Genomic DNA, 20,106 nt, shown 5'->3' with positions numbered 1-20,106 from the left:
AAAATAACAAACAATAGGCTCATGGCAGTTTTACAGCGGTTACATGGATACACAGGCAGCTGGTGATGAGTGGAGGAGTATTTAAAGTAGGGACCGCAGACAGGCTATCAAAGGCCTAAAATAACAAACAATAGGCTCATGGCAGTTTTACAGCGGTTACATGGATACACGGGCAGGCAGCTGGTGATGAGTGGAGGAGTATTTAAAGTAGGGACCGCAGACAGGCTATCAAAGGCCTAAAATAACAAACAATAGGCTCATGGCAGTTTTACATCGGTTACATGGATACACGGGCAGGCAGCTGGTGATGAGTGGAGGAGTATTTAAAGTAGGGACCGCAGACAGGCTATCAAAGGCCTAAAATAACAAACAATAGGCTCATGGCAGCTTTACAGCGGTTACATGGATACACAGGCAGCTTGGTGGTGAGTGGAGGAGTAGTGCAAGGAGTGTCTGTCCCAGTACTCCCAAAATATAAATAGATGTTAATGTCTCGCAAAACAACCAAAACAAAAAAAAAGGTGGCATACTTAGGTACAGGGGTGGGCTCATCTACTGAGTTTCTGACATAGTAATTTGGCAGTAACTATTTAATGGTGCCAATATAGGACACAGACACAGACTACTTTAAGTTGCATCATAGATGTCTACAAATTTGTATTGTCAGTGCCAGACATTGAATGATGTCAGCGAATAGACTAAAGATTGGTGGAGCTGTGCGACATAATTTTGCACGTGGTAGAGCACATTTTGAGCTGGGGTAGGGGGGAACTCTCTTGAGGCCGGCGGGACCGCCCCAGGGCCCCTCATGTTACAACGGTGTGTCTGACGTTGGGTGCGCACCACCACCGCCAGAGACACTACATTGTACTATGAGGGACCCAGTAGCAATGCCGTCAACCAAAAGCGAGCACACCCACCTCTTCAGACAAACAGCAGTCTCACGGGTGCTTGCGCCAAGTCGCGATACCACGGCCCCGTGTGGGGAGTTTTGCCATTTAGGGAGGTGTAAACATGTCGTATGCTGTACAATCAGCTGCAGCAAATTAGACATTAGAAAAGTAATTCACAGGCAAGAGCTTTTCATAGGAAAGCTAGGTGTCGGCCGGGCAAGGTGGGGCAAAAGATTTCGAAATCCAGTTGTGGTTCATTTTAATGAATGTTAGATCGTCAACATTTTGGGTAGCCAGACGAGTCCTTTTTTCGGTTAATATTGAACCTGCAGCACTGAATACTCTTTCTGATAGGACACTTGCTGCCGGGCAAGCAAGCTCCTGCAATGCATATTCTGCCAATTCTGGCCAGGTGTCTAATTTGGAGGCCCAGTAATCAAATGGGAATGACGGTTGAGGGAGAACATCGATAAGGAATGAAAAATAGTTAGTAACCATACTGGACAAATGTTGTCTCCTGTCACTTTCAATTGATGCAGCAGTACCTGTCCTGTCTGCGGTCATAGCAAAATCACTCCACAACCTGGTCAGAAAACCCCTCTGTCCAACGCCACTTCTGATGTGTGCACCCCTAACACTCCTAGTCTGCTGCCCCCTGGAGCTCGTGTGAGAACGATCACGTGCGCTGTGTGCTGGGAATGCCTGAAGCAAACGGTCAACAAGAGTTGATTGTTTGGTTGCTAATATTAGTTCCAAGTTCTCATGTGGCATAATATTTTGCAATTTGCCTTTATAGCGTGGATCAAGGAGGCAGGCCAACCAGTAATCGTCATCGTTCATCATTTTCGTAATGCGTGTGTCCCTTTTTAGGATACGTAAGGCATAATCCGCCATGTGGGCCAAAGTTCCAGTTGTCAAATCTCCGGTTGTGATTGGTTGAGGGGCAGTTGCAGGCAAATCTACGTCACTTGTGTCCCTCAAAAAACCAGAACCCGGCCGTGACACGCAACCATTTTCTTGTGCCCCCGGGAAAGGTTCGGCATTAAAAATATACTCATCCCCATCATCCTCCTCATCCTCCACCTCCTCTTCGCCCGCTACCTCGTCCTGTACACTGCCCTGACCAGACAATGGCTGACTGTCATCAAGGCTTTCCTCTTCCTCTGGTGCAGACGCCTGCTCCTTTATGTGCGTCAAACTTTGCATCAGCAGACGCATTAGGGGGATGCTCATGCTTATTACGGCGTTGTCTGCACTAACCAGCCGTGTGCATTCCTCAAAACACTGAAGGACTTGACACATGTCTTGTATCTTAGACCACTGCACACCTGACAACTCCATGTCTGCCATCCTACTGCCTGCCCGTGTATCCTCCCACAAATAAATAACAGCACGCCTCTGTTCGCACAGTCTCTGAAGCATGTGCAATGTTGAGTTCCACCTTGTTGCAACGTCTATGATTAGGCGATGCTGGGGAAGGTTCAAAGACCGCTGATAGGTCTGCATACGGCTGGCGTGTACAGGCGAACGTCGGATATGTGAGCAAAGTGCACGCACTTTGAGGAGCAGGTCGGAGAACCCAGGATAAGTTTTCAATAAGCACTGCACCACCAGGTTTAAGGTGTGAGCCAGGCAAGGAATGTGTTTCAGTTGGGAAAGGGAGATGGCAGCCATGAAATTCCTTCCGTTATCACTCACTACCTTGCCTGCCTCAAGATCTACTGTGCCCAGCCACGACTGCATTTCTTGTTGCAAGAACTCGGACAGAACTTCCGCGGTGTGTCTGTTGTCGCCCAAACACTTCATAGCCAATACAGCCTGCTGACGCTTGGCAGTAGCTGGCCCATAATGGGACAACTGGTGTGCAACAGTGTCATCTGCCGATGGAGTGGTTGGCAGACTGCGTTCTGTGGAAGAGCTGTAGCTTCTGCAGGAGGACGAGGAGGAGGAGGAGGAGGGGGTGCGAACGCCTACAGCCAACTGTTTCCTAGACCGTGGGCTAGGCACAACTGTCCCTAAATTGATGTCGCCTGTGGACCCTGCATCCACCACATTCACCCAGTGTGCCGTGATGGACACATAACGTCCCTGGCCATGCCTACTGGTCCATGCATCTGTAGTCAGGTGCACCTTTGTACTCACAGATTGCCTGAGTGCATGGACGATGCGCTGTTTAACATGCTGGTGCAGGGCTGGGATGGCTTTTCTGGAAAAAAAGTGTCGACTGGGTAGCTCGTATCGTGGTTCAGCGTACTCCATCAGGGCTTTGAAAGCTTCGCTTTCAACTAACCGGTAGGGCATCATCTCTAACGAGATTAGTCTAGCTATGTGGGCGTTAAAACCCTGTGTACGCGGATGCGAGGATAAGTACTTCCTTTTTCTAACCAGAGTCTCATGTAGGGTGAGCTGGACTGGAGAGCTGGAGATCGTGGAACTTTCGGGTGTGCCGGTGTACATGGCAGACTGAGAGACGGTTGGAGACGGTATTGTTTCCGCCGGTGCCCTAGATGCAATATTTCCTCCTACAAAACTGGTGGTTCCCTGACCCTGACTGCTTTTGGCTGGCAAAGAAACCTGCACAGATACTGCCGGTGGTGCGGAAAATGGTGGCCTTACAGTGATGGAAGGGATGTTGCGTTGCTGACTAGCTTCATTGGCCGAGGGTGCTACAACCTTAAGGGACGTTTGGTAGTTAGTCCAGGCTTGAAAATGCATGGTGGTTAAGTGTCTATGCATGCAACTAGTATTTAGACTTTTCAGATTCTGACCTCTGCTTAAGCTAGTTGAACATTTTTGACAGATGACTTTGCGCTGATCAGTTGGATGTTGTTTAAAAAAATGCCAGACTGCACTCTTCCTAGACTCGGATCCCTTTTCAGGGATTGCAGACTGAGCTTTAACCGGATGGCCACGCTGTCCTCCAACAGGTTTTGGCTTTGACACGCGTTTTGGGCCAGATACGGGCCCGGCAGATGGAACCTGTTGCGATGTTGATGCCTGCTGCGGCCCCTCCTCCACCTCCGCTTCTGAACTACTGCCGCCTGCACCCTGTTCCCCCAATGGCTGCCAATCGGGGTCAATAACTGGGTCATCTATTACCTCCTCTTCGAGCTCGTGTGCAACTTCGTCTGTGTCACTGTGTCGGTCGGTGGTATAGCGTTCGTGGCGGGGCAACATAGTCTCATCAGGGTCTGATTGTGGATCTGTACCCTGAGAGGGCAATGTGGTGGTCTGAGTCAAAGGAGCAGCATAGTACTCTGGCTGTGGCTGTGCATCAGTGCACTCCATGTCAGAATCTACTTGTAATGGGCATGGCCTGTTAAATGTTTCACTTTCTAAGCCAGGGACGGTATGTGTAAAGAGCTCCATGGAGTGACCCGTTGTGTCGCCTGCTGCATCCTTCTCTCTTGTTGTAGTTTTTGCTGAGGAGGACAAGGAAGCGACTTGTCCCTGACCGTGAACATCCACAAGCGACGCGCTGCTTTTACATTTACCAGTTTCGGAAGAGGAGGCAAAAGAGCTAGAGGCTGAGTCTGCAATGTAAGCCAAAACTTGCTGTTGCTGCTCCGCCTTTAAAAGCGGTTTTCCTACTCCCAGAAAAGAGAGCGTTCGAGGCCTTGTGTAGCCTGACGACGAAACTGGCTCCACAGCTCCAGACTTAGGTGGAATATTTTTATCCCCACGACCACCTGATGCTCCACTACCACTACCATCATTACCAGCTGACAATGAACGCCCACGGCCACGACCTCTTGCACCAGACTTCCTCATTGTTTTAAAATCTTAACCAAAGTAACTTTATTTGTTGCTGTCAAACAACTTACACGGTGAGCTATAACTTCAGTATGATTTCAATATCACTTAACAGGTTGGTGAGACCACAAGGAAAATCAGGCACAATGTTACACACTCTGTTTTCTGTGGCACAAAATCACAGAGATGACACACACGCAGGACTGTCACTCAAGCACTAATGTCAATATTAATCTCCCACCTAATTTATTTATTTTTTTTTCTCAGGGAGACTTTAGAAACCAAATAATATTAAAAAAAAAAGAAAAAAAAAAAGGCTTTCTATGGCCCACAATTAGAGAGAGAGAGGTGGCACACCCAGGAGTCAAGACTGGCGCACAAGCTGAAAGGGCAATATTACTCTCCCACTGTTTTTTTATGTATTTTTTGTTTTTTAAGGGAGACTTTAGAAACCAAATAATATTAAAAAAAAAAGAAAAAAAAAAAGGCTTTCTATGGCCCACAATTAGAGAGAGAGAGGTGGCACACCCAGGAGTCAAGACTGGCTCACAAGCTGAAAGGGCAATATTACTCTCCCACTGTTTTTTTATGTATTTTTTGTTTTTTAAGGGAGACTTTAGAAACCAAATAATATTAAAAAAAAACAAAAAAAAAAGGCTTTCTATGGCCCACAATTAGAGAGAGAGAGGTGGCACACCCAGGAGTCAAGACTGGCACACAAGCTGAAAGGGCAATATTACTCTCCCACTGTTTTTTTATGTTTTTTTTTTTTTATTTTCAGGGAGACTTTAGAAACCAAATAATATTAAAAAAACCAAAAAAATAAATAGCCTTTCTATGGCCCACTGAATGAAAGAGAGAGGTGGCACACCCAGGAGTCAAGACTGGCACACAAGCTGAAAGGGCAATATTACTCTCCCACTGTTTTTTTATGTATTTTTTGTTTTTTAAGGGAGACTTTAGAAACCAAATAATATTAAAAAAAAAAAAAAAAAAGGCTTTCTATGGCCCACAATTAGAGAGAGAGAGGTGGCACACCCAGGAGTCAAGACTGGCGCACAAGCTGAAAGGGCAATATTACTCTCCCACTGTTTTTTTAAGTTTTTTTATTTTTATTTTCAGGGAGACTTTAGAAACCAAATAATATTAAAAAAACCAAAAAAATAAATAGCCTTTCTATGGCCCACTGAATGAGAGAGAGAGGTGGCACACCCAGGAGTCAAGACTGGCACACAAGCTGAAAGGGCAATATTACTCTCCCACTGTTTTTTTATGTATTTTTTGTTTTTTAAGGGAGACTTTAGAAACCAAATAATATTTAAAAAAAAACAAAAAAAAAAAGGCTTTCTATGGCCCACAATTAGAGAGAGAGAGGTGGCACACCCAGGAGTCAAGACTGGCGCACAAGCTGAAAGGGCAATATTACTCTCCCACTGTTTTTTTATGTATTTTTTGTTTTTTAAGGGAGACTTTAGAAACCAAATAATATTAAAAAAAAAACAAAAAAAAAAAGGCTTTCTATGGCCCACAATTAGAGAGAGAGAGAGGGCACACCCAGGAGTCAAGACTGGCACACAAGCTGAAAGGGCAATATTACTCTCCCACTGTTTTTTTAAGTTTTTTTTTTTTTATTTTCAGGGAGACTTTAGAAACCAAATAATATTAAAAAAAACAAAAAAATAAAAAGCCTTTCTATGGCCCACTGAATGAGAGAGAGAGGTGGCACACCCAGGAGTCAAGACTGGCACACAAGCTGAAAGGGCAATATTACTCTCCCACTGTTTTTTTATGTATTTTTTGTTTTTTAAGGGAGACTTTAGAAACCAAATAATATTAAAAAAAAAAAAAAAAAAAAAGGCTTTCTATGGCCCACAATTAGAGAGAGAGAGGTGGCACACCCAGGAGTCAAGACTGGCTCACAAGCTGAAAGGGCAATATTACTCTCCCACTGTTTTTTTATGTATTTTTTGTTTTTTAAGGGAGACTTTAGAAACCCAATAATATTTAAAAAAAATAAATAAATAGGCTTTCTATGGCCCACTGAATGAGAGGGACAGAGGTGGCACACCCAGGAGTCAAGACTGGCACACAAGCTGAAATGGCAATATTACTCTCCCAATGTTTTTTTATGTATTTTTTGTTTTTTAAGGGAGACTTTAGAAACCCAATAATATTTAAAAAAAAAAAAAAAAAAAGGCTTTCTATGGCCCACTGAATGAGAGAGAGAGGTGGCACACCCAGGAGTCAAGACTGGCACACAAGCTGAAAGGGCAATATTACTCTCCCACTGTTTTTTTATGTATTTTTTGTTTTTTAAGGGAGACTTTAGAAACCAAATAATATTAAAAAAACCAAAAAAATAAATAGCCTTTCTATGGCCCACTGAATGAGAGAGAGGTGGCACACCCAGGAGTCAAGACTGGCACACAAGCTGAAAGGGCAATATTACTCTCCCACTGTTTTTTTATGTATTTTTTGTTTTTTAAGGGAGACTTTAGAAACCCAATAATATTTAAAAAAAATAAATAAATAGGCTTTCTATGGCCCACTGAATGAGAGGGAGAGAGGTGGCACACCCAGGAGTCAAGCCTGGCACACAAGCTGAAAGGGCAATATTACTCTCCCACTGTTTTTTTATGTATTTTTTGTTTTTTAAGGGAGACTTTAGAAACCAAATAATATTAAAAAAAAAAAAAAAAAAAAAAAGGCTTTCTATGGCCCACAATTAGAGAGAGAGAGGTGGCACACCCAGGAGTCAAGACTGGCTCACAAGCTGAAAGGGCAATATTACTCTCCCAATGTTTTTTTATGTATTTTTTGTTTTTTAAGGGAGACTTTAGAAACCCAATAATATTTAAAAAAAAAAAAAAAAAGGCTTTCTATGGCCCACTGAATGAGAGAGAGAGGTGGCACACCCAGGAGTCAAGACTGGCACACAAGCTGAAAGGGCAATATTACTCTCCCACTGTTTTTTTATGTATTTTTTGTTTTTTAAGGGAGACTTTAGAAACCAAATAATATTAAAAAAACCAAAAAAATAAATAGCCTTTCTATGGCCCACTGAATGAGAGAGAGGTGGCACACCCAGGAGTCAAGACTGGCTCACAAGCTGAAAGGGCAATATTACTCTCCCACTGTTTTTTTATGTATTTTTTGTTTTTTAAGGGAGACTTTAGAAACCAAATAATATTAAAAAAAAACAAAAAAAAAAGGCTTTCTATGGCCCACAATTAGAGAGAGAGAGGTGGCACACCCAGGAGTCAAGACTGGCGCACAAGCTGAAAGGGCAATATTACTCTCCCACTGTTTTTTTAAGTTTTTTTATTTTTATTTTCAGGGAGACTTTAGAAACCAAATAATATTAAAAAAAACCAAAAAAATAAATAGCCTTTCTATGGCCCACTGAATGAGAGAGAGAGGTGGCACACCCAGGAGTCAAGACTGGCACACAAGCTGAAAGGGCAATATTACTCTCCCACTGTTTTTTTATGTATTTTTTGTTTTTTAAGGGAGACTTTAGAAACCCAATAATATTTAAAAAAAAAAATAAATAGGCTTTCTATGGCCCACTGAATGAAAGGGAGAGAGGTGGCACACCCAGGAGTCAAGACTGGCACACAAGCTGAAAGGGCAATATTACTCTCCCACTGTTTTTTTATGTATTTTTTGTTTTTTAAGGGAGACTTTAGAAACCAAATAATATTTAAAAAAAAACAAAAAAAAAAAGGCTTTCTATGGCCCACAATTAGAGAGAGAGAGGTGGCACACCCAGGAGTCAAGACTGGCGCACAAGCTGAAAGGGCAATATTACTCTCCCACTGTTTTTTTATGTATTTTTTGTTTTTTAAGGGAGACTTTAGAAACCAAATAATATTAAAAAAAAAAAAAAAAAAAAAAAAGGCTTTCTATGGCCCACAATTAGAGAGAGAGAGAGGGCACACCCAGGAGTCAAGACTGGCACACAAGCTGAAAGGGCAATATTACTCTCCCACTGTTTTTTTAAGTTTTTTTTTTTTTATTTTCAGGGAGACTTTAGAAACCAAATAATATTAAAAAAAACAAAAAAATAAAAAGCCTTTCTATGGCCCACTGAATGAGAGAGAGAGGTGGCACACCCAGGAGTCAAGCCTGGCACACAAGCTGAAAGGGCAATATTACTCTCCCACTGTTTTTTTATGTATTTTTTGTTTTTTAAGGGAGACTTTAGAAACCAAATAATATTAAAAAAAAAAAAAAAAAAAAAAGGCTTTCTATGGCCCACAATTAGAGAGAGAGAGGTGGCACACCCAGGAGTCAAGACTGGCTCACAAGCTGAAAGGGCAATATTACTCTCCCAATGTTTTTTTATGTATTTTTTGTTTTTTAAGGGAGACTTTAGAAACCCAATAATATTTAAAAAAAAAAAAAAAAAGGCTTTCTATGGCCCACTGAATGAGAGAGAGAGGTGGCACACCCAGGAGTCAAGACTGGCACACAAGCTGAAAGGGCAATATTACTCTCCCACTGTTTTTTTATGTATTTTTTGTTTTTTAAGGGAGACTTTAGAAACCAAATAATATTAAAAAAACCAAAAAAATAAATAGCCTTTCTATGGCCCACTGAATGAGAGAGAGGTGGCACACCCAGGAGTCAAGACTGGCACACAAGCTGAAAGGGCAATATTACTCTCCCACTGTTTTTTTATGTATTTTTTGTTTTTTAAGGGAGACTTTAGAAACCCAATAATATTTTAAAAAAAAAAATAAATAGGCTTTCTATGGCCCACTGAATGAGAGGGAGAGAGGTGGCACACCCAGGAGTCAAGCCTGGCACACAAGCTGAAAGGGCAATATTACTCTCCCACTGTTTTTTTATGTATTTTTTGTTTTTTAAGGGAGACTTTAGAAACCAAATAATATTAAAAAAAAAAAAAAAAAAAAAAGGCTTTCTATGGCCCACAATTAGAGAGAGAGAGGTGGCACACCCAGGAGTCAAGACTGGCTCACAAGCTGAAAGGGCAATATTACTCTCCCAATGTTTTTTTATGTATTTTTTGTTTTTTAAGGGAGACTTTAGAAACCCAATAATATTTAAAAAAAAAAAAAAAAAGGCTTTCTATGGCCCACTGAATGAGAGAGAGAGGTGGCACACCCAGGAGTCAAGACTGGCACACAAGCTGAAAGGGCAATATTACTCTCCCACTGTTTTTTTATGTATTTTTTGTTTTTTAAGGGAGACTTTAGAAACCAAATAATATTAAAAAAACCAAAAAAATAAATAGCCTTTCTATGGCCCACTGAATGAGAGAGAGGTGGCACACCCAGGAGTCAAGACTGGCTCACAAGCTGAAAGGGCAATATTACTCTCCCACTGTTTTTTTATGTATTTTTTGTTTTTTAAGGGAGACTTTAGAAACCCAATAATATTTTAAAAAAAAAAATAAATAGGCTTTCTATGGCCCACTGAATGAGAGGGAGAGAGGTGGCACACCCAGGAGTCAAGCCTGGCACACAAGCTGAAAGGGCAATATTACTCTCCCACTGTTTTTTTATGTATTTTTTGTTTTTTAAGGGAGACTTTAGAAACCAAATAATATTAAAAAAAAAAAAAAAAAAAAAAGGCTTTCTATGGCCCACAATTAGAGAGAGAGAGGTGGCACACCCAGGAGTCAAGACTGGCACACAAGCTGAAAGGGCAATATTACTCTCCCACTGTTTTTTTATGTATTTTTTGTTTTTTAAGGGAGACTTTAGAAACCAAATAATATTAAAAAAACCAAAAAAATAAATAGCCTTTCTATGGCCCACTGAATGAGAGAGAGGTGGCACACCCAGGAGTCAAGACTGGCTCACAAGCTGAAAGGGCAATATTACTCTCCCACTGTTTTTTTATGTATTTTTTGTTTTTTAAGGGAGACTTTAGAAACCAAATAATATTAAAAAAAAACAAAAAAAAAAGGCTTTCTATGGCCCACAATTAGAGAGAGAGAGGTGGCACACCCAGGAGTCAAGACTGGCACACAAGCTGAAAGGGCAATATTACTCTCCCACTGTTTTTTTATGTTTTTTTTTTTTTATTTTCAGGGAGACTTTAGAAACCAAATAATATTAAAAAAACCAAAAAAAAAATAGCCTTTCTATGGCCCACTGAATGAGAGAGAGAGGTGGCACACCCAGGAGTCAAGACTGGCACACAAGCTGAAAGGGCAATATTACTCTCCCACTGTTTTTTTATGTATTTTTTGTTTTTTAAGGGAGACTTTAGAAACCCAATAATATTTTAAAAAAAAAATAAATAGGCTTTCTATGGCCCACTGAATGAAAGGGAGAGAGGTGGCACACCCAGGAGTCAAGACTGGCACACAAGCTGAAAGGGCAATATTACTCTCCCACTGTTTTTTTATGTATTTTTTGTTTTTTAAGGGAGACTTTAGAAACCAAATAATATTTAAAAAAAAACAAAAAAAAAAAGGCTTTCTATGGCCCACAATTAGAGAGAGAGAGGTGGCACACCCAGGAGTCAAGACTGGCGCACAAGCTGAAAGGGCAATATTACTCTCCCACTGTTTTTTTATGTATTTTTTGTTTTTTAAGGGAGACTTTAGAAACCAAATAATATTAAAAAAAAAAAAAAAAAAAAAAGGCTTTCTATGGTCCACAATTAGAGAGAGAGAGGTGGCACACCCAGGAGTCAAGACTGGCTCACAAGCTGAAAGGGCAATATTATTCTCCCACTGTTTTTTTATGTATTTTTTGTTTTTTAAGGGAGACTTTAGAAACCAAATAATATTAAAAAAACCAAAAAAATAAATAGCCTTTCTATGGCCCACTGAATGAGAGAGAGGTGGCACACCCAGGAGTCAAGACTGGCACACAAGCTGAAAGGGCAATATTACTCTCCCACTGTTTTTTTATGTTTTGTTTTTTTTTTTCAGGGAGACTTTAGAAACCAAATAATAAGAAAAAAAATAAATAAATAAATAGGCTTTCTATAGCCCACTGAATGAGAGATAGCACACACAGCAGTGGCACACAAGCCCTGACTGAGGCCAATATTTTTCTCCCACTGATTGATGTAGTGTTTTTGTGTTGAGGTAGATTTTAGAACACAAATCAAGGAAAAAAAAAAAAAATGCTTTCTATGGCCCACTGAATGAGAGAGAGGTGGCACACCCAGGAGTCAAGACTGGCACACAAGCTGAAAGGGCAATATTACTCTCCCACTGTTTTTTTATGTATTTTTTGTTTTTTAAGGGAGACTTTAGAAACCCAATAATATTTAAAAAAATAAATAAATAGGCTTTCTATGGCCCACTGAATGAGAGAGGTGGCACACCCAGGAGTCAAGACTGGCACACAAGCTGAAAGGGCAATATTACTCTCCCACTGTTTTTTTATGTATTTTTTGTTTTTTAAGGGAGACTTTAGAAACCCAATAATATTTTAAAAAATAAATAAATAGGCTTTATATAGCCCACTGAATGAGAGATAGCACACACAGCAGTGGCACACAAGCCCTGACTGAGGCCAATATTTTTCTCCCACTGATTGATGTAGTGTTTTTGTGTTGAGGTAGAATTTAGAACACAAATCACGGAAAAAATAAATAGGCTTTCTATGGCCCACTCAGTGAGAGATGGCACACACAGGGATGGCACTGTAGCAGAAATGCCAATCTTAATCTCCCACAAAAAAAAAAACAAAAAACAGGGACTGTCCTACAATTACTATCTCCCTGCAGTAATGTAAGCCAGGTATGGCAGGCAGCAATAGGAGTGGACTGATGCACAAATTAAATAAAAAGTGTGGACAAACAAAAAAGATAGCTGTGCAGAAAGGAAGGAACAAGAGGATATGTGCTTTGAAAAAAGCAGTTGGTTTCCACAGTGGCGTACACACAGCAATACAGCTATCACGGAGCCTTCTAGGGCAGCCCAATGAGCTACAGCGCTGAGGGGAAAAAAAAAAAAAATAGCTTCCACAGTCCCTGCACACCGAAGGTGGTGTTGGACAGTGCAAATCGCTGCAGCACAAGCGGTTTGGTGGTTAGTGGACCCTGCCTAACGCTCTCCCTGCTTCTGACGAAGCGGCAGCAACCTCTCCCTAAGCTCAGATCAGCAGCAGTAAGATGGCGGTCGGCGGGAACGCCCCTTTATAGCCCCTGTGACGCCGCAGACAGCAAGCCAATCACTGCAATGCCCTTCTCTAAGATGGTGGGGACCAGGATCTATGTCATCACGCTGCCCACACTCTGCGTTCACCTTCATTGGCTGAGAAATGGCGCTTTTTGCGTCATTGAAACGCGACTTTGGCGCGAAAGTCGTGTACCGCATGGCCGACAAGCACAGGGGTCGGATCGGGTTTCATGAGACGCCGACTTAGCCAAAAGTCGTCGACTTTTGAAAATGATCGACCCGTTTCGCTCAACCCTACTCACTATGCCTCTAGATGAGTTCCTTGGGGGGTCTAGTTTCCAAAATGGGGTCACTTGTGGAGGAGCTCCAATGTTTAGGCACACAGGGGCTTTCCAAACGCGACATGGTGTCCGCTAACGATGGAGATAATTTTTCATTCAAAAAGTCAAATGGCGCTCCTTCCCTTCCGAGCCTTACCATGTGCCCAAACAGTGGTTTACCCCCACATGTGAGGTATTGGTGTACTCAGGAGAAATTGCCCAACAAAATTTAGGATCCATTTTATCCTGTTGCCCATGTGAAAATGAAAAAATTGAGGCTAAAATAATTTTTTTGTGAAAAAAAAGTACTTTTTCATTTTTACGGATCAATTTGTGAAGCACCTGGGGGTTTAAAGTGCTCACTATGCTTCTAGATAAGTTCCTTGGGGGGTCTAGTTTCCAAAATGGGGTCACTTGTGGGGGAGCTCCAATGTTTAGGCACACGGGGGCTCTCAAAACGCGACATGGTGTCCGCTAAAGATTGGAGCCAATTTTTCATTCAAAAAGTCAAATGGCGCTCCTTCCCTTCCGAGCCCTGCCGTGCGCCCAAACAGTGGTTTACCCCCACATATGAGGTATCAGCGTACTCAGGACAAATTGGACAACAACGTCCGTGGTCCAGTTTCTCCTTTTACCCTTGGGAAAATAAAAAAATTGTTGCTAAAAGATCATTTTTGTGACTAAAAAGTTAAATGTTCATTTTTTACTTCCATGTTTCTTCTGCTGCTGTGAAACACCTGAAGGGTTAATAAACTTCTTGAATGTGGTTTTGAGCACCTTGAGGGGTGCAGTTTTTAGAATGGTGTCACTTTTTGGTATTTTCAGCCATATAGAACCCTCAAAATGACTTCAAATGTGAGGTGGTCCCTAAAAAAAATGGTTTTGTAAATTTTGTTGTAAAAATGAGAAATCACTGGTCAAATTTTAACCCTTATAACTTCCTAGCAAAAAAAAAAATTGTTTCCAAAATTGTGCTGATGTAAAGTAGACATGTGGGAAACGTTATTTATTAACTATTTTGTGTCACATAACTCTCTGGTTTAACAGAATAAAAATTCAAAATGTGAAAATTGCGAAATTTTCAAAATTTTCGCCAAATTTCCGTTTTTTTCACAAATAAACTCAGAAATTATCGACCTAAATTTACCACTAACATGAAGCCCAATATGTCACGAAAAAACAATCTCAGAATCGCTAGGATCCGTTGAAGCGTTCCTGAGTTATTACCTCATAAAGGGACACTGGTCAGAATTGCAAAAAACGGCAAGGTCATTAAGGCCAAAATAGGCTGGGTCATGAAGGGGTTAAGGACGTACTCGCTGAATCCACTAAAGACCTTCTTATAAAACACTATAAGGCTAATCAACTTTTATGCATTCTCCTTCTTTACATCTACAGGACCGCCTGTCCTATCTGCTCCAGGCCTACTGCCTCTCCTTTCTGTTACAGGACTGCCCCTTTCTGCCCGGGCCTACTGCATTTCTACTACTATACACAGTATAGAACATATCATCCATCTTTCAGTTCAGGATTACTGAGCCATCTTTGTATGGCTCCTAGGAGGACTCACTGACTAACCCCGTACGGGTTCACTTTCTGTCCTCATTCTTCTATCAACATCACTAAACATTTCTCACAATTTAACTAGCTTTCTACATATAACCTTTACATATCAGCATTATCAGTACTTTCTTTCAAAACATGATCATTCTTTAAGTGCTTTTGATGAATATCCCCTTTAAGAAGGGACTAAGTCTCTATGAGGTAGTGCAACTTCTCAAGCTGCAAGTCCGTATGCAGCAAGGACTCCGGTACTGCTTCCAGGAACAGTTTCTTCGCAAAGAGTCCTTTCTTTTATAAAACCAGTAGAGAGCACCTTTAAGAAGGTGCAAACTATTTACAACATCAGTTTTTGAATCATTCACCGTCCATGATTCGGCAGTCTCTTGATAACTGAGGCAAAAAGTAGAAACAACCAAAAAGCAATAGGGATCCCGGGTCAACAAAGGGATCCCTATAAGAGTTAACCCTGGACGGGTTTTAACAGCATAACAGCAGAAAACAATGAACTATTTACAATCAATAAAGCATTTTTGCTTACTCAGTTTCTGGCAGCTCTCCACCAAGGCTTTACCTGGCAGGTGGCCCCCTGCGGCCCAGACAGGCTGGACTCCAAGTCTACTCCCGTTGCCAGGTGTACCCCGTGGGTTCGGGTCTTCTGCACGACCAGGTCGTGCGCTGCGATGAGTGTCTGCGTGGGCCGATGGATGATGCTGGCGGCGGAAGAGGCTGCAGCAGCGGCTTCAGCGGCAAGCTCCTCCCCCTCGGTTCGGGATACCGCTAGAACGGCCGTGCAGCGCTGCATATCCCGGGCCCACCATCTGCTCTCCTTTAGGTGCCGGCGATACGTCACCACATCCCCCGGCTTCAGGAGGGACTTGGCGCCGTCTCCACACAGGCAGGGCTCCACTTCGTCAGAGGTGATGCGGACTCTCAGGGCCGTTCCGATCTCCTGCACGAAGCCCTTTCCTGCCTGGGGCTGGTAGACAATCACGACGCCCCATTTCGGCAGGGAGCCCTCCAGCAGCTCACCACACGCCTCCCGCTCCACTTCCCGCTGGAACTCTGCAATCAGGTGGTTCCTGTATTCTCCCCAAGGGAAGGGCCCCAGGTCTGGCCCCCCCGGTTCTTTGGGACCAGGCGGCGGGAACACTGGGGCACCGGCGGTCGCAGCGGCGACCGGGTCTGGTGCAGAGGTGGGGCGGTCTCCCTGGGGGTCGCGGCACTCGGTACCCCTACCTGGGGTGACTCCTCTGGCGCCACTCCACTCCCCTGGGGAACTCACACGGGCCGGGGACCGCGCAGGCAAAGGATGCCCCATCGACAGCCCCATCGACAGCTCCCACGGGTCCAAATCCTCCAGCGGGGGCATATCGGAATAATCCTCTGGTGACGGGGATCGATGCGGGGCCATCCTTTTCCGCAGGCCTTCTCTGGTCTCCAGTCCCACCTCATCTGAGTCATAGTTTCGTTTCTTCGGTCTCCGCCCGCCATAGAAGATCAGGAGGCGGGTCTCCCATGCTGACGGACACGTCCTCAGGATGCAGAAATATTTATACTGGGCGGCCATTGTCTTTCGCGCTCTCCAGCCTGGTTACGCCCACTTCCACGCCCCTCTTCTTCTCCTGCGCTCTCCTCAGCGCTGTAATGGCGGCGGTTTTTGGCGGTAAATGGCAATGCACAGTCTTTGCAATAAGTCACAGTCCAAGCACAATAAATCACAGTTCCAAGGCACACATGACCTGATTCTTCAGGCTTAAGTAGATCCTGTTCGTGACGCCAAGTTGTAGCGCCCCCACTGCCGCAGGGCCGAGGGGTACCCGGTACCGGGCCTCTGAGTCTCTGCTCTGGGGTTGTCACGGTGGCTAGGCCCGGTCCGTGACCCTGCTGAGGGGCGTACAATGAAGGTGGAGGGAATGGTGATGTTTGTGATGGTGATGATGTTGTGGGGGTGCGGTGCAGGTCGCAGTAAATAACGAGGACACCAGGTTGCAGACTCTTTACCTCTTTACTGAAGGCTTCAGGATCCTCAATCCAGAATACGGTTAACCGGGCTGCGCAAGCCTGGCCAGTCCGATGGCACATCCAGAGCTCCCTTTGCAGGTGGAAATCTGTGCCTACCTTCTAGCGCTTGTGTGTTGTAGTCCTTCCCTGCTAAGCACCACGGGATAGTCCTCACAACTGTTGTGTCTGTTTCTCGTGTTCCCTCACAACTCGATTCTGATGTTCTTCCACGTCCAAATTAGCAAAAAATACCCTTAATTAATCAATACCAGATAAAATACAATATTTATTATTAGTCCTCTAAAAACATGAAACAACCACAAACGATCATACACAAACAACAGTTGACCGTGCACTCTATAACACCCTAGCTACAGTTTGTCCTATGTTGATATCTACCTGTCAGCGGAGGTTGGCACCCTAAACATAAATTACGAGAATGGCGCCCCCACTCCTCGGCGGCTTGCCCTCTAACTCCTTACTTGCACACTAATTGTAGTGTTTCAGACAAGCCTGCAGTCATATATGACAGGAAATTATTTAGGGCAATGAAGCCTTTGTTTGATAAGGCAAAAATATAAAAATAATAATAAAGGGTGCTAGAACACGGACACAGACAATGGTGCAAAACTAAAAAGTGCTTGTGAAAAAAACAAAATGTGACAAAAACTAATGCTGTCCACTAATTTTAAGCCTGCCTAGCCTGTGGGGGTTGGCACCCTACTTGTCAGCGGATATGGCGCCCCCACTCGGCGGCGGCTGTCCCTAGTTTGACCCTACTGATGATTAGATGTCAACTAACAAAAGATATATAAGATTGAGCTCAAAGTGAAGTTTTGAAAAAATATCACACTTTGGCCATATGGACCGAAAAACCAGCAATCAATGATATTATCTTAGACGGCGACTAACTATATGGATAGTCTGACAGCAAAAGATATGAAATGATACTTATAGTTGATGTGAAGTAACACGCCTCGACGCGTTTCACCTAATTGGATCATCAGGAGGCCATGATATGTGGATGCTGCATGGAATCAGAGATTATCCCCTTATATACATCCAGAAATAATAAAGTGGGCAGTGCTGGTAGTAAAAGAGCAGAGCCAGATCTCAGCCGCCATTTTGTTGTGGTGCTAATACATATACTTAATTAGTGAAGCCCTTAGAATGAAGGACACATTGCGCTATAGCCCAAAGGGCATAGGAATACTCTAGCGTCACCTTATCAAATCCTTTAGACGCTGCAGCGGTTCTTCTATACAGCACACATGGTGATACCGGAACTCTTAATGGCGTGCGTGTCAGCTGAACCGCACGCCGGGACGCACGTGCAGACCACAAGTTTGTGCTCAGTCCAAGCGCTGTGTATAGACACCGCATCAGAGTGCCGGGAGGAGGGAAGTCAGATGACCACGCGTCATCATTCAGATGCCTACGCCCCCCTACAGCACACTGCGCATGTCATCAAAGCGCCACTGCCCGCCCTCGGTCACGGACAGGAGCAGAAACATCACCTAGCAACCTGGATAAACAAACACCGTGCGTATTGATCAGCCCGCACGCTGTTGCGCAGGTCTGCGCATATAGATAGACTGAGCATGAATTACAGCCACGGACACTATTATAGCCAAGGTGCTGTAATCTTGTTATTTAATTTTTTATTTTTTACCCATACATGGAGCAAATAGCAATATGACCAAAGGCTAAATCACATGATTTTAATTTAACCCCTTAGTGACAGAGCCAATTTGGTACTTAATGACCGAGCCAATTTTTACAATTCTGACCAGTGTCACTTTATGAGGTTATAACTCTGGAACGCTTTATCGGATCCCGCTGATTCTGAGATTGTTTTTTCGTGACATGTTGTACTTCAAGTTAGTGGTAACATTTCTTCGATATTACTTGCGATTATTTATGAAAAAAATGGAAATATGGCGAAAATTTTTAAAATTTTGCAATTTTCAAACTTTGTATTTTTATGCCCTTAAATCAGAGAGATATGTCACAAAAAATAGTTAATAAATAACATTTCCCACATGTCTACTTTACATCAGCACAATTTTGGAAACAATTTTTTTTTCTTAGGGAGTTATAAGGGTTAAAAGTTGACCAGCAATTTCTCATTTTTACAACACCATGTTTTTTTTAGGGACCACATCACCTTTGAAGTGATTTTGAGGGGTCTATATGATAGAAAATAACCAAGTGTGACACCATTCTAAAAACTGCACCCCTCAAGCTGCTCAAAACCACATTCAAGAAGTTTATTAACCCTTTACGTACTTCACAGGAACTAAAACAATGTGGAAGAAAAAAATGAACATTTAACTTTTTTTTGCAAACATTTTACTTCAGAACCATTTTTTTTAATTTTCACAAGTGTAAAAACAGAAATTTAACCACAAATTTTGTTGTGCAATTTCTCCTGAGTACGCCGATACCCCATATGTGGAGGTAAACCACTGTTTGGGCGCACCGCAGAGCTTGGAAGTGAAGGAGCACCGTTTGACTGTTTCAATGCAGAATTGGCTGGAATTGAGATCGGACGCCATGTCGCGTTTGGAGAGCCCCTAATGTGCCTAAACAGTGGAAACCCCCCACAAGTGACACCATTTTGGAAACTAGACCCCCCAAGGAACTTATCTAGATGTGTGGTGAGCACTTTGAACCCCCAAGTGCTTCACAGAAGTTTATAACGTAGAGCCGTGAAAATAAAAAATCGCATTTGTTTTCACAAAAATGATTTTTTCGCCCACAAATTCTTATTTTCACAAGGGTAACAGGAGAAATTAGACCACAAAAGTTGTTGTGCAATTTCTCCTGAGTACGTCGATACCCCATATGTGGAGGTAAACCACTGTTTGGGCGCACCGCAGAGCTTGGAAGTGAAGGAGCACCGTTTGACTTTTTCAATGCAGAATTGGCTGGAATTGAGATCGGATGCCATGTCGCGTTTGGAGAGTCCCTGATGTGCCTAAACAGTGGAAACCCCCCACAAGTGATACCATTTTGGAAACTAGACCCCCCAAGGAACTTATCTAGATTTGTGGTGAGCACTTTGAACCCCCAAGTGCTTCACAGAAGTTTATAACGTAGAGCCGTGAAAATAAAAAATCTAATTTTTTCTACAAAAATGATCTTTTTGCCCCCAAATTTTTATTTTCACAAGGGTAACAGGAGAAATTAGACCACAAAAGTTGTTGTGCAATTTCTCCTGAGTACGTCGATACCCCATATATGGGGGTAAACCACTGTTTGGGCGCACCGCAGAGCTTGGAAGAGAAGGAGTGTCGTTTTACTTTTTCAATGTAGAATTGGCTGGAATTGAGATCGGACGCCATGTCACGTTTGGAGAGCCGCTGATGTGCCTAAACAGTAGAGACCCCCCACATATGACACCATTTTGGAAACTAGACCCCTTAAGGAACTTATCTAGATGTGTGGTGAGCACTTTAAA

Source organism: Ranitomeya variabilis, chromosome 7, assembly GCF_051348905.1.
Source record: "Ranitomeya variabilis isolate aRanVar5 chromosome 7, aRanVar5.hap1, whole genome shotgun sequence".
NCBI classification, from domain to species: domain Eukaryota; kingdom Metazoa; phylum Chordata; class Amphibia; order Anura; family Dendrobatidae; genus Ranitomeya; species Ranitomeya variabilis.
Note: the sequence above shows the minus strand (reverse complement) of the source record.